We start from the raw sequence: 15,289 nt of genomic DNA on the forward strand, positions 1-15,289 counted from the left end.
AGCCCCGCATCGGGCTCTCTGCTCAGCAGTGAGCCTGCTTCCTCCTCTCTCTCTGCCTGCCTCTCTGCCTGCTTGTGATCTCTCTCTGTCAAATAAATAAATTAAAAAAAAAAAAATTTAAAGCCCATGTCAACTATACTCAAATAAAAATATTTAAAATAAAAATAAAATTTAAAGCCCACATAAATACAGTTAACTCATCTTTCATATAAAACAGAAAGGAGATACAATGGTGAAAATAGTCTTTTTTAACAAATGATACTAGAACTAGAAAAAAAAAATTTAGAAATAGACTTTACACCCTTCTCCAAAAATTAACTCAAAATGGATCCTAACTATAAACTATATACTATATATAAACTATAACTATAGTTTATAAACTATAAACTCAAAATGGATCCTAACTGTAAAATGCAAAACTATGAAATTACTAGAAAAAAAAACAGGAAGAAACCTAGATAACTTAGGCATAATAATGACTTTTTTTTTTTTAAAGATTTTTATTTATTTATTTGACAGGTAGAGATCACAAGTAGGCAGAGAGGAAGGCAGAGAGAGAGGAGGAAGCAGGCTCCCCGCTGAGCAGAGAGCCCGATGCGGGGCTCGATCCCAGGACCCTGAAATCATGACCCGTGCCGAAGGCAGAGGCTTTAACCCACTGAGCCACCCAGGCGCCCCAGGCATAATAATGACTTTTTAAATGCAAGACCAAAGGGATGATCTATGAAAGAAATAACTGAGGAGCTGGATTTCCTTAAAATTAAAATTAAAACTGCTCAGCATAAGGCACTGTCAAGAGAATGAGAACACAAGCCACAGAATGGAAGAAAATATTTGCAAAAGACACATCTGATAAAGGTCTATTATCTAAATGTACAAAGAACTCTTAACACTTAGGAATAAGAAAACAACTTGATTTAAAAGTGAGTAAAAGACTTGACAGATATCTCAACAAAGATATACAGGTGGCAAATCAAGATATAAAAAAATGTTCAACATCATATGTCATTCAGGAATCACAAATCACAATAAGATACTACTACACACCTATTATTAGAATGCCCAAAATCCAGAACACTGACAACACCAAATTCTGGCAAGGATGTGGAGCAACAGTAACTTTCACTTTTTCTTGATGAGAATGCAAAATGGTACCACCACTCTGAAAGACAGTTGGGCAGTTTCTTAAAAACTAAACATACTCTTACCATATGATAAAGCAATCTTCTTCCTTGGTATTTATCCAAAGGAGTTGAATACTTGCATCCACAGAAAACCTGCACATGGTTATTTGTATCAGCTTAATTTATAACTGCCAAAACTTGAAAGCAACCAAGAAGTCCTTCAGTAGGTAAATGAATAAACTGTGACACATCTAGAGAATGGAATAATATTCAGCACTAAAAAGAAAAGAGCTACCAAAAGAAAAGACACATGGAAAACTTTAAGAGAAAAGGCTACATATTTTATGATTCCCACTCTATGGCATTCTGGAAAAAGCAAAACTTTGGAGACAGTAAAAAGATTGCCAGTGGTCGGCTGCCAAAGGCTAGAGGGTTTTGAAAGACATACAGACAGAACACAGATTTTAGGACATTGAAACTATTCTGTATAATATTGTTATGTTAGCTAGAGGTCATCATATATTTGTCAAAACTCACAGAATATGTAACACAATGAGTGAACCCAGCAAAAACTGTGGACTTTGGGTATTAATAATATGTCACCATAAGTTCATTGACTGTAACAAATGTACTACTCCAGTGGCCTATGTTAATAGTCAGGAAGGTTGTGCATATGAGGGGGCATAGGGAATATGTACTCTGTACTTTCTGCTTAATTTTGCTGTAATGTAGAAATGCTCTTAAAAGTAGTTTAAAAAAAAAAGTGGTCAGATCCAAAGTAGTACTTATAATAGGCCAAAAAAAACTTCTCTCCAGGATCAAGTAGGTAATGGAATCATGTGTTTGCCCTTTATACACTGCATATTACCCTGTTATTAACTCACCTACCTGAAGTATCAAACAACCCACATTTCTAAATCTTACCCCAAAAATGTCTCAAAAGACCTACTGCCTACCAGACAAAATGGCGCCCATGTCAGATGCCAAGTTCAGTATGGCGTCTGCTTAAGACTCTCTCTCCCTCTGCCACCCATATCCCCTGCTCTTTCTCTCTAAAATAAATGTTTTTTAAAAAACCATTGTGATTTGAACCAGAAAACATGTGTTCATTTATTCAAAAAATTATGTATGGAGAAGCAATTATAAGACAGATACTCTTCTAGACTATGGAGATAAGACCGAGAACGAACCGAAGTCTCTACCCTCCTGTTGGTGTATTTTGTTTGGGGAGACTGAAAAAATAATAAAGAAACAAATATATAATATGTTGTATATGAAGAAAATTGGGGTAACAGGAAGGAAAGTGATGGGGTAGGTGAAAAAGAGGACACATTCTTTTAAATAAAGAGGTAATTCCCTCTTTGCTATTTAGGTCATATTTGAGCAGACAGATCTGTATTAGGTAGTGACAGGGAAAACCCAAGTAGACAGGTGGAAGAAAGCACTCTGTTCAAAGGAACACCAAGCACACAAGTACTGAGGCAAAACTATACCTAGTGTGTCAGAGGAATAGAAAGTCAAAGATGAAGCTATAGCTTCCTAAGTAAAGGGAGAATAAGAAAAGAGGTCAGAAAGGAAGCCAGCTGCTTCATATGGTTTCACAAGATATTGTGAGGAAAGAAATCAGGAGTGTGGTTGTTTAGCTTGATAAAATGTAAACGTTTGGGGCGCCTGGGTGGCTTAGTCATTAAGTGTCTGCCTTCCATTCTGGTCATGATCCCAGGGTCCTGGGATGGAGCCCTGCATTGGGCTCGCAGCTCAGTGGAGAGCCTGTTTCTCCCTTAGCCTCTCCCTCTGGCTTGTATTCCCTCTCTCACTATCTCTCTCCCTGTCAAATAAATAAATATAATCTTTAAATACATAAATAAAAATAAAATGTAAGCATTTATGAATAAGATAGCAATATATCAAATTTACTTTTGAAAACAGCTAGCTCCAAGTCTACCATACATTACATTCATCTTTAAATAGTCCTAATATTCAAGTCTGGAAGTAGTAACTCCACTGCTTTTTTAGTTTATATTATTTACTGCCCTTTACATATTATAACTATTGATGTATGTCATGTCCTATAGAATTTAGGCAACTTGAAAGCAGAATTCATGGTTTATAGTTGTTTAATAGTAAAAAGAGCCACCATTTATTGAGCAAATTTATCAGTTAGCTCATTTAATCCTTCTATTATCACTTCTACTAGTATTTAGCACATGAGAAAATTCGGGTTCAGAAATATTAAATAACTGATGCAAAATTATATAGCTAATTAGTAGGGTAACATTTTAGCTCAGGTTTGTCTGATTCTAGAGCCAATGTTCCACGTTGTCTTTAATCAACATCAGTATCTCATTTAGAACCTTGTTTGCAAAAGACACCTAATATATTTGTACTGCATAAATAACTAAAATAAGTAATTCTGTCTAGGGACAGAGGATGAATTAGAGTCAAACAAGTAATCACATCAGAATAGAAAAAAATGGGGAAAACATTAAAAAATACTTAATAAGGCTTATAAAGAGCTCGGTATAAATTTTGTGCTTGCCTGTCAGTCCAAGTACACTCGCCTTCTTCGATACCTTAAACCCACTATGCCCTTTTTCATCTTAAAGTCTCTTTAATCCATAGTTTAAACATCTTACTTTTCCCTAAGTTAATTCTACTCATCCTTCACAGCTCTGCTCAAATATTATTCCTCCAGGTAACTGTCCTTGACCACCACCTCCCTCACCTGAACTAAATCTCTATAATAAGCAGGTAACAACCTGTACTTCTCTTTTACGGTTTAACACAATATAAATAAAGGTGTAGTTAATACCTCTCTTCTCTGCAAGAATAAAAGCTACATGAGGGCAGGGTCCTCAGCTGTCAAATTCATTTTTCAAGTTCATGCCCTCTTGTCAAGTTCAAGTTCATGCCCTCTTTTGCAATGATCAATGTATGTTTAAAATTGTTTATAATATTGCTTTATTATTATAAGTTATTTAATACATTATTTAATAATAGACATTCATTACAAATTATTATACAGTGAATTGTATCTGACCAATTCTCCTGGCAAGAAAAACAAAATGGGATTAAAAAACAAAAAATAAAAAACCAGAAAGCAGGCAGGATGTTAGAAGCCAAAACACCAAAGAAAAAAGAGATGCAGAGTTAAGCCTGCCGTTCTCCATTACTTTTTCTTCTTGAGGCAACTAGCTGCTTACTAGACCTGTTGGCAGTCTCACAGAGTTGCAAAGACAGAAATTAGAGCTCAGGGCTTATCAAGACAGCAGGATTTGAGGGGTTGAAATTCCACAGAAAAGGCAACCAGAGAAAAATGAGGCTGGACATTCTGTACTGCATTTGCCCCTAGGGTATTTATTGAATCCTAACCTGTGCGGGAAGCAAGAGGCCAAAAAAGGGAAAAGAAGCCTATTTTAAAGCAAAAAAAGGTAAGCAGAACTTTGGGTAGCTCACAGTGTTGGGAAAAAAAATTATACTTCAGAGCCTGCCAAGAAGGACAAGCTCTGGCAAATACCCCAGGATTCCATTTGATACCTCTGAAGGACAAAACTCTCAGAGTAAGGGGAAACTGGACTTAAAGCAGCCCTTAGGAAGTCTAAAACAAAGCCTCAAGTCATCTCAAGCCTGTACTGAATCAAGGTCATTTGCTTCTACTTTTAACTACCACTACAAGAAAATTAAATCCTCTCTAGAGAACAGTATCATCATCAAGATCCTCTATCATTTTTAATATACACTGTCTGATATTCATTTTAAAAATTATCAGGAATGCCAGGAGAAGGACCAAATGACTGAGAGCCAAGAGAAAAAGCAGACATTAAGAAAAGACCAAAAGGGGACCCAGATAGTTTAATTATCAGACACAGACTTTAAAATAACTGTGATTGGGGGCACCTGGGTGGCTCAGTTGGTTAAGCATCTGCCTTCAGCTTGAGTCATGATCTCCACATCAAGCCCCCTGCTCATCAGGAAATCTTTTGCCCTCTCCCTTTGCCCCCCCCCCCCAGCTCTCTCTCTCAAATAAACAGATAAAATTAAAAAATAAATAAAAGTGATTAAAATGTTTGAGAAAATAGATGACAAGATGAGAATTTTACCAGACAACAAAAACCTATAAAAACAAAAAGTAACTGAAATTTTAGAACTAAAAAAATATGTAAATATAAAATTAATAGAAAAACAGATGCTTGTAACAACAGATTAGACACTAAACTAGAAAACCGTCAGTAGTGGCGCCTGGTGGCTCAGTTGGTTAAGGATCTGCCTTTGGCTCAGGTCATGATCCTAGGGTCCTGCGATCAGGCCCCACATCACATTCTCTGTTCTATGGGGAGCCTGCTTCTCCCCCTGCCTGCTGTTCCTCCTGACTTGCTCTCTCTGTGTGTCAAATAAATAAAATGTTAAAAAAGAAAAACCTTAATAGAAAACAGTCAACAGAAAATACCCACATGAAGGACAAAAACAAAAACAAAAAGATGGAAAATAGAGAAAAGCACACTAGAGACACATAGGATGCAGAGAAAGATATACAGCTCTCCTGAATCCCAGCAGGAGTGAGTGAAAAAGTGGGATAGAAACAATATTTTATTTTTTTAAATTATTTTTATTAATATATAATGTATTATTTGCCCCAGGGATACAGGTCTATGAATCATCAGGCTTACGCATTTCACAGCACTCACCACAGCACTTACCTTCCCCAATGTCCATAACCCAACCACCCTCTCCCTACCCCCACCCCCAGCAACTCTCAATTTCTTTTGTGAGATTAAGAGTCTTTTATGGTTTGTCTCCGTCCCGATCCCATTTTGTTTCATTTTTTCCTTTCAGAAAAAATATTTTAAGTATATTCCAAACCTAATGAAAGATAGCAAGCTACAGATTCAAAAGGGTCTATGGAATTCAAGTAACTTAAACACAAAGAAAATCACCTAGAAGAATTATTTAAAACTGATGAAAACCAAAGATACTGCTTCTCTAATAACAACAACAACAAAGGAATCAGAAGACAATGGGATATACTGATTGACTGACTGACTGATTTTATTTTTTCAGTGTTCCAAGATTCATTATTTATGTACCAATGTGATATATTTAAAATGCTGTAAGAAAACAACTGCCAAGCTGAAATTCTATGCCCAATACAAATATCCTTCAGACAACTTCCAAATTCATTCTATGAAGCCAACATTACTCTGATACCAAAACCAGATAAAGGCACTACAAAAAAAAGAAAACTACAGGCCAATGTCTCTCATGAACACAGACCCAATATACCTCAACAAAGTATTAGCAAATCTAACGACACATGAAAAAAATCCAACCAAATCCAACAATACATGAAAAAAAATCATTCCAAGTGAGATTTATTCCTGGGATGCAGGAGTGCTTCAATATCCACAAATCAATCAACATGATACTTCACATCAACAAGAGAAAGAGTAAAAAAAAAACCATGATCATTTCAATAGATGCAGAAAAAGCATTTGACAAAGCACAACATCCATTCATGACAAAAACCCTCAATAAAGCAGGTTTAAAGGGAACACACCTCAGCATGTAAGACGCCATATATGCTAAAACCCAGATCTGGCATCATACTCTATGGTGAAAAACTGAGAGCTTTTCCCGTAAGATCAGGAACAAGACAAGGATGTCCACTCTCACCACCTTTATTCAACATAGTATTGGAAGTCCCAGCCACAACAATGAGCCAAGAAGAAATAAAAGGCATCCACACTGGTAAGGAAGAAGTAAAACTTTCACTCTTTGCAGATGACGTGATTCTATGTATAGAAAACCATAAAGATTCCACCAAAAAACTGCTAGAACTGATAAACGAATTCGGTAAGGTAATGGGATACAAAATCAATATACAGAAGTCCTTTGCATATCTATACACTAATAATGAAGCAGCAGAAAGAGAATAAGAAAACAGTCCCATTTAGAATTATACCAAAAATAACAAAATACCTAGGAATAAGTTAACCAAGGAGGTGAAAGATCGGTACTCTGAAAACTTTTAATATACTGATGAAAGAAACTGAAGATGACACAATCCAATGGAAAGACATTCCATGCTCATGCATTAGAAGAACAAATATTGTTAAAATGGCCATATTACCTCGGGTATCTGGCTGGCTCACTCAGTAGAGCACGCAATTCTTGATCTCTGGGTTCTGAGTTGGAGCTCCATTGTTGGGTGTAGAGATTACATAAAAATAAAATTTTAAAGAAAAATGGCCATCCTACTCAAAGCAACCTACAGATTTGATGCAATCCCTATCAAAATACCAACAGCATTTTTCACAGAATTAGAACAAATAATCCTAAAATTTGTATGGAACCACAAAACACCCAAAAAGCCAAAGCAGTCTTGAAGAGGAAGAACAAAACTGGAGGAATCACAATTCTGGACTTCAAGTTATATTAAAAAGCTGTGGTAATCAAAACAGTATGGTATTGGCACAAAAGAAGACACATAGATCAATACAACAGAACAGAAAACCCAGAAATAAATCCACAATTATATGATCAAATAATCTTTGACAAAGCAGGAACATCCAAAGGAAGGACAGTCTCTTCAACAAATGGCAGTGGGAAAACTGGACAGCTACAAGCAAAAGAATGAAACTGGACCACTTTTTCACACCATATACAAAAATAAACTCAAAATGGATTAAGGACCTAATGTGACACCTGAAACCATAAAAATCCTAGAAGAGAACACAGGCAGCAATTTCTCTGACATTGGATGTAGCAATTTTTTTTATACGTCTCCTGGGCCAAGGGAAACAAAGGCAAAAATAAACTATTGGGGGGTGCTTGGGTGGCTCAGTCAGTTAAGACCTGCCTCCCACTCAGGTCATGATCCCAGGGTCCTGGAATGGAGCCCTGTGTCAGGCTCCCTGCTTAGCAGGGAGTCTGCTCTCCCTCTGCCCTGCCCCCTGCTCATGCTCTCTCAAAAAAATAAACTATTGGGACTACATCAAAATAAAAACTTCTACACAGCAAAAGAAACAATCAACAAAACTAAAAGACAACTTCCCAAATCAGAGAAGATACTTGGAAATGACACATCTGATGAAGGATTAGTAAGCAAACTATATAAAGAATATACAACTCAACACCCAAAAAGCAAATAATCCAATTTAAAATTGTGCAGAAGTCATGAAGAGACATTTCTCCAAAGACACACAGACGGCCAACAAAAACATGAAAAGGTTCTTAACATCACCCAACATCAGGTTATAATGCTAAGTGAGGTAAGTCAGTCAGAGAATAACAAATACCATATGATTTCACTCATATTTGGAATTTAAGGAACAACAGAAACCAATAAAGAAGAGACAAACAACAAAACAGACTCTTAACTACAGAGAAACAAATGGATGGTTATCAGAAGGGAGGATGGGTAAAATACATGAAGGGGATTAAGAGTACTCTTACTGCAGGGGCACCTGGGTGGCTCAGTGGGTTAAGCCTCTGCCTTTGGTTTGGGTCATGATCTCAGGGTCCTGGGATCGAGCCCCGCATCGGGCTCTCTGCTCAGCGGGGAGCCTGCTTCCCCCCACCCCCCACCTGCCTCTCTGCCTCCTTGTGATCTCTCTCTCTAATAAATAAATAAAATCTTTTTTTTTTTTTAAAGAGTACTCACTGTAATAAGCACTGAGTAAGGTATAGACTGTTGAATCACTATGTTGTAAAACTGAAACAAATATAACACTGTATCTTGACTATACTGGAATTTTTAAAAATATGTTTAAGTGTAAGAATATTACATTAGGATAAAATTCTCTGAGGAAAGGAGAATGAAACTACTAGTTTAATGAGAGGGGTGCCTGGGGGCTCAGCTGGTTAGGTGTCTGCCTTCCACTCAGGTCATGATCTCAAGGCCCGGGGGGATTGAGCCCTGCATTGGGCTCTCTGCTCAGGAGGGAGTCTGCTGCTCCCTTTTCCTCTGTGCTCTCTCTCTCTCTCAAATAAATAAATAAAATCTTTTTTTTTTTTTAAAGAAGAGTTTAATAAGAAAGTGGGAAAAATTAAAATTTCTCTGTTAAAGAAAAAAAATCCCTGGGGTGCCAGGGTGGCTCAGTGGCTTAAGCGTCTGCCTTTGGCTCAGGTCATGATCGTTGGGCCCTTGGATCAACCCCCACATTGGGCTCCCTGCTCAGCGGAGAGTCTGCTTCTCCTTCTCCCTCTCCCTGCTGCTCTGCCTACTTGTGCTCTCCATCACCCTGTCATATAAATAAATAAAATAAAAAAAATAAACCTTCAAAAATGAAGGCAAAATAAAAATGCTTTCCGACAAAAACAGAACATTCACTACCAGTAGATTCACACTAAAAGAAAGGAATTATCTATGAAGTAAGGAAATAACCTCAGATGGAAGCATGATAACATAGCAAAGAATCAAGAATATGCAAAAGAGCAAATACGTGAGTAAAGTTAAACAGTTATGGATTTAAAACAATAAAATAAAAACAAAGCAAAAACAAACATTTGATCTTAGCCAAAAGGCTAAATGATAAAAGCAAAAACAAACAAGACAAAAATGATAAATATAATGAAAGTCAATAAGGCCCTTGTGTTATCCAAAAATAACAGCAGTAAACTTTTTACAAAAATACCCACAATAATTCCTTCATTCCTTTTGCACGCTCCTTTATAACATGACTTTACTACTCTTCCTATTGGGAGGTGGAATCGATTTCTTTCCCTCTTGAATGTGGACTTGGCCATATGACTTGCTTTGGCCAATGGGTGTCAACACAGCAGAGACTGGAAAAGTGCTTGCATATTGGAATTTGTCCTCTCCTGTACTCAGAACTTTAAGCCAACACCTGAATGAATCTGCCTCTTGGAAAGGCCATATGGAGAACAAATTTCCCAACCCTACCCTGGACAAAAGCTTGCCAACATGTAAGTGAGGCAATCTGGCCTTGCCAGACCACCAACAGACCAGAGAGATCAATATAGCCCTAGCCAAACTAACAATCCAGAGTCATGAGCTATTAAATTATTATTTAAGCCACTAAGCTTTTTGTGAAGCAAAAAGTAGCTGAGTACAGAATACATGCAAGTGGATCAGTGGTTCTCAAATGAGGTTGATTTTGTTCCCCAGGGGACTTTTGGTAATATCTGGAAACATTTTTGATTGTCAAAACTGGGTGAATGTTACTGACGTCTAGTGACTAGAGGCCAAGGATGTTGCAAAACATCCTACAAGGCCTCCAAAACAAAAAATTATCTGGTCCAAAATGTCAACAGTGCCAAGGCTGGGAAACCCTGAAAGCATGACGGAATGTGGCAGCCTTTAGAACAATCCTATCCAACAGAACTTTTTTCAATGATGAAAATGTTCTCTATCTATGCTACCCAATATGGTATTACTAGCCACATTTGGCAAGTAAGCCCTTGAAATGTGGCCAGTTTGAGAGAAGAATTAGTGTTTTTATTTTACTCCCTTTTAATTAATTTAAGTAGCCACATATGATAGTGATTTCTGTACTGGACGACACAGCTCTAAAATTAGGATGCTAGTGATACTGAGAGTAGTAAAAATTAGATTGGGTAACAATGGAAAAAATGAGTTTGATAAAGTTAAGGCCCATAGTCACTTGCTACAAATAAAAATTCCAAACATTCTTTTTTTGTTTCAGTATCTATAAAATCCCAAATGTATTACACTGATAAAACTGAAAAAAACATTTTTTTAAAAAGATTATTTATTTATTTGAGAGACAGAGGGGGGAAAGAGTATGAGCAGTGGGGAGGAACAGAGGGAGAGGGAGCACAACATGGGGCTTGACCCCTGGGATCATGACCTGAGCAGAAGGCAGACGCTTAACCAACTGAGCCACCCAGGTGCCCGTGGTTTTTTGTTTTTCAAGTTTAAAGTGATTTAAGAAGAACTGCTGCATTTTAGAGGACTCCAAATTGTACCAGATGAATAGCTTTTAATCAAACAATTTCAGGTAATTAAATATTTACTTACCACATTACTTACTTCCCTCAGCAATTCACTATCCTTTCTTATCCTCTTATCTATCTACCCCTACCCCATCCACCACAAGAGAAAAAAGAAGTTGATCCAATGCTGGTACAATTCCATAGTTTTTTTTTTTTTTCAACTTGTTACATTAAGTAGGTCAGTTTTCTGCTGTAGTGGGTGTTTTGGCAATAGGTTTTCTTACTAGAATACCGTGGCTACCCTGCCTAGTAAGCGCATACCACAAAGGAAAAAAGATTCTGAATAACTCCTAAGGAAAGAATAGGCTGACGGATCTCTAGAAGAAAATCCCTGTGTCCTAACTAAATACCACCAGGAAATTCTGACAGAAAAGAAAATGAAACAGAAAGAAAAATTCCAATTCAAACTTTTTTCTATGTTAGGAAGTCTAAAAGTTTTTAAAGGCCCTCACAACCCATAAAGATTTTGTTGAGACTCTAATATGTACTCAACCCAATCCTAACCAGTGATATTATAAATCAAAGAAAAGGTAATAAAGGACACCCAATCTATCAGATGCTTTAAGAATTCTAATAGAAGCAACCTTACCATAAAAACTAAAATTCTGGAAAACCTCTCCCTTATAAGATATAATTTCCTTGTGAGGAAATATTTTTTAAGTCAGAAATGAGACTTTCAATGATTATATTACAGAAGAAGAAAATTTGGTAGAAGATTATTAGAACAAGTCATTTATACAGAATTTATCCTCCCTCCCTTCCTTTCCTCCCACCCTCTCTTTCTTTCTCTCTTTCTTTCTCTCTTTCCTTCTTTCTTTTTAAGAATTTATTTATTCAGGGTGCCTGGGTAGCTCAGCTGCTTAAGCTCCTCCCTTTGGCTCAGGTCGTGATCTCAGGTTCCTGGGATTTAGTCCCACATCAGGCTCCCCCTGCCTGTGGGGAGCCTGCTTCTCCCTCTCCCTCTGCCTGCTACTGCCCCTGCTTGTGCTCTCTGTCAAATAAACAAATAAAATCTTTAAAAAACAATTTATTTGTTCACTTGTGGGGGAAGGTGCATGCACACACAAAGCAGGGGTAAGGGCAAAGGGAGAGAAGAAACAGACTGCTGAGCAGGGAGCCTGATGTGGGGCTCGATCCCGGGACTGTGCGATCATGACCTGAGCCGAAGGCAGATGCTTAATGACTGGGCCACTATATTAACAGAAACACACTGCTTATGTGTATCACCTTAATTTATAGGCTTACATGCCAAAAATGACCAGAAATTAACTACGTTTTATCTACTTACCAACAAAAATGAAAATCAAATTATGAAAACCCATAAAACATAACTCATGTTATAAAGGCATAACATGTGAAGGTATTTTAAAAACAAACAAAAAAGGCAAATGACAATGACATGTGACAAGAGGAGGAATATAGGGGCACCTGGGTGGCTCAGTGGGTTAAAGCCTCTGCCTTCGGCTCAGGAGATGATCCCAGGGTCCTGGGATAGAGCCACGCATCGGGCTCTCTGCTCTGCAGAGAGCCTTCTTCCTCCTCTCTCTCTGCCTGCCTCTCTGCCTACTTGTGATCTCTGTCAAATAAATAAATAAAATCTTAAAAAAAAAAGAGGAAGAATATAAACCCATAATACAAATATTGGGTCCACCAATTCTATATCTAGGAATTATACTAAGAGCATAATATAAGTATACAAAAATGAATGTGAAAAAAACATTCACCGTAGCACCATTTATAACTGTAAAAATTATAAGCTTAAATGCTTAAAAAAAAAAAAAGTGGGAGCGGAGTGGTTGAATAAATTATGGCACATCTCCCATGGCTTACAATGTAGCTTTGAAAATTATGAAGTTCTGGGACACCTGGGTGGCTCAGTAGGTTCAGCTCAGGTCATGAACCTGAGACCAAGTCCCGCAGTGGGCTCCTTTCTCAGTGGGCAGCCTGCTTCTCCATAAGCCTGCTGCTCCCCCTGTTTGTGCCCTCTCTCTCTCTCTGACAAATAAATAAAATCTTAAAAAAGAAAAAAAGAAAAGAAAGAAAATTCTTAAGTGCTAAAACAAGCCTCTCCTTCGAGAACACATTAGAAATTGGGATAAAGGGCAAATGTGGTTCGAAAAAACATTCTAAAGTTATCATTGCTTTGATTTGCTTTTAGAAGTAGTTTATTTTGAAATGTCATTAAACATGAAAGCAGAATGAGATTTTTGTGTTTATCAAAGGAATTTTTAAAATTATATCTACTCAAACATCAAAAATCACACCCTTTTTTGAAGCCTTCCCCAAGCCAAGCCAAGCCAAGTTAGAAGCTCCCTCCACTGCTTCCCAAATTACTCTTTCAGTATCTTTTGTTACTGGAGCCATTACCCTGTACTGGCTGTCTTATTTATGGAGGACAAAGACTAGGTCTTAACCAGTTTTGTACTCCTGATACTTGTAACAGATCCCTTCACAAAGTAGACCCTCTATAAAATGCCTTGAGTATCTACATTCAAACTCTACTTTTCCACTTATTTGATAGACAACCTTAGTCCACCTTAGACAAACCTCTCTCAGCCTCAGTTTTCTTTTTAGCAACAACGGGAACCACAACCTATTTTACAGCATTGTGTGAAGGATTAAAGACCTATGTATAAAACATATTTGACCTGACTGATATATAGATGGCATGCAAATAATGCTACTTTGTATCATTAAATGTATGATTTAATGTATCATAACAAAAAATCAGGGGCGCCTGGGTGGCTCAGTGGGTTAAGGCCTCTGCCTTCGGCTCAGGTCATGATCCCAGGGTTCTGGGATCGAGCCCCACATCGGGCTCTCTGCTCAGTGGGGAGACTGCTTCCTCCTCTCTCTCTGCCTGCCTCTTTGCCTACTTGTGATCTCTCTCTGTCAAATAAATAAATAAAATCTTTAAAAAAAAAACAACCAGAGGGGTATCTGAGTGGCTCAGTCAGTTAAGTGTCTGACTTTAGCTCAGGTCATAATCTTAGGGTCCTGGGATCGAGCCCCACACAACTCCCTCTCAGCGCAGAATCTGCTTCTCCCTCTCCCTCTGCCCCTCCCCCAACTCGTGCTCACATGCACTCTCTCAAATAAATGTAATCTTAAAAAAAAAATTTAGAGAAACTCATCTACTTAAAGAGAACATTTCAGATGAATGAACGGTACAGACCATAATCTTGCAGAAATTTAAAATTTTTAAAAAATTGCTGCCAGGGGCATTGTTAGGGAAGATAATAAAACCAGTAATTATTCCAAAGGTAAAGGGTCTTCTTCTCTATTTCAGACAGCTGTGAGTACTGGTAATATAGATAGGTGCTTCTCAAACGTCAGCATACATCAGACTCACCAAGAAGGCTTGTTAAAGCACAGAATGCTGGTTTCAGACTCAGTTTATCTGGAAAGAGGCCCCAGAATTTACATTGCTAATATCTCCCAGATGGTGCTGATGATACTGGCCCAGGGACCACACTCTGAGGATCATTTATACAGGTAATTCAGCAATCAAGTCCAAAGTCTTTCCCAGGAATTTTTTCTGACACTATGAGGAAGATTACCTCTCTTTTGCTATGACTGCAGTTATAAAACCAACATAAACTAGAGCTGCTTCCAGCCTTCTTCCTTGACTACATAAAGAAAGCTACCTGTCCCAGAAGGAAAAAAGGTAAAGAAAAATAGAGCTGAGAAATAAGGAATAAAAATGAGAGCCCCTGACAGTCATTTGAGCCCCTAAATCTCTACAAAATCAGACTTGACTTTGAATTACTCAATTACTTGGGCCAGTAACACTTTTCCTTTTTAAACTGGGTTTCTGTCCCCTGCAACTATTAGAGCCGAACTAAAACTACGGGGAGGAGAAAGGATGGAAGAGATGAAGGCACAAAGTTCTAATACTAATAATACACAGTTGTCTATGATACTACTTTAAAGTGAAATAGCAAATTTTCAGATGAGTTTATACTCTGGCTCTAAACAAACTGTTTGTTTGTTAAGATTTATTTATTTATTTGAGAGAGAGAATCCTAAGGCGATTCCATGCAGAGTGCAGAGCCTGATGTGGAGCTCGATCCCAGGACCCCAAGATCATGACCTGAACAGGTATCAAGAGTCAGACCTTACACCAACTGAGCTACACCCAGGTGCCGCTAACCTTATAGTTTGAAAGAAGCTACCACAGTTGATGGGTT

General features: G+C 37.7%; 1 long non-coding RNA gene across 2 annotated transcripts in view; it reads right to left on the minus strand.

Annotated features, from left to right (window-relative positions):
• Nucleotides 1–1,200: 1,200 nt before the first annotated feature.
• LOC116855079 overlaps nt 1,201–15,289 on the minus strand; it is a 70,471-nt gene continuing 56,382 nt past the window's right edge. Inside the window, exon 3 of one of the 2 annotated variants that reach the window (XR_004380280.1) lies at nt 1,201–1,277. This is a non-coding gene — a long non-coding RNA (uncharacterized LOC116855079). Of the gene's footprint in view, nt 1,278–13,653; nt 13,666–15,289 lie in introns of those variants that run through there. The other variant, XR_004380279.1, reaches the window with a different exon arrangement.

The sequence above is a fragment of the Lontra canadensis genome, unplaced genomic scaffold (genome assembly GCF_010015895.1).
Source record: "Lontra canadensis isolate GAN:19392208 unplaced genomic scaffold, GSC_riverotter_1.0 scaffold98, whole genome shotgun sequence".
NCBI lineage: Eukaryota > Metazoa > Chordata > Mammalia > Carnivora > Mustelidae > Lontra > Lontra canadensis.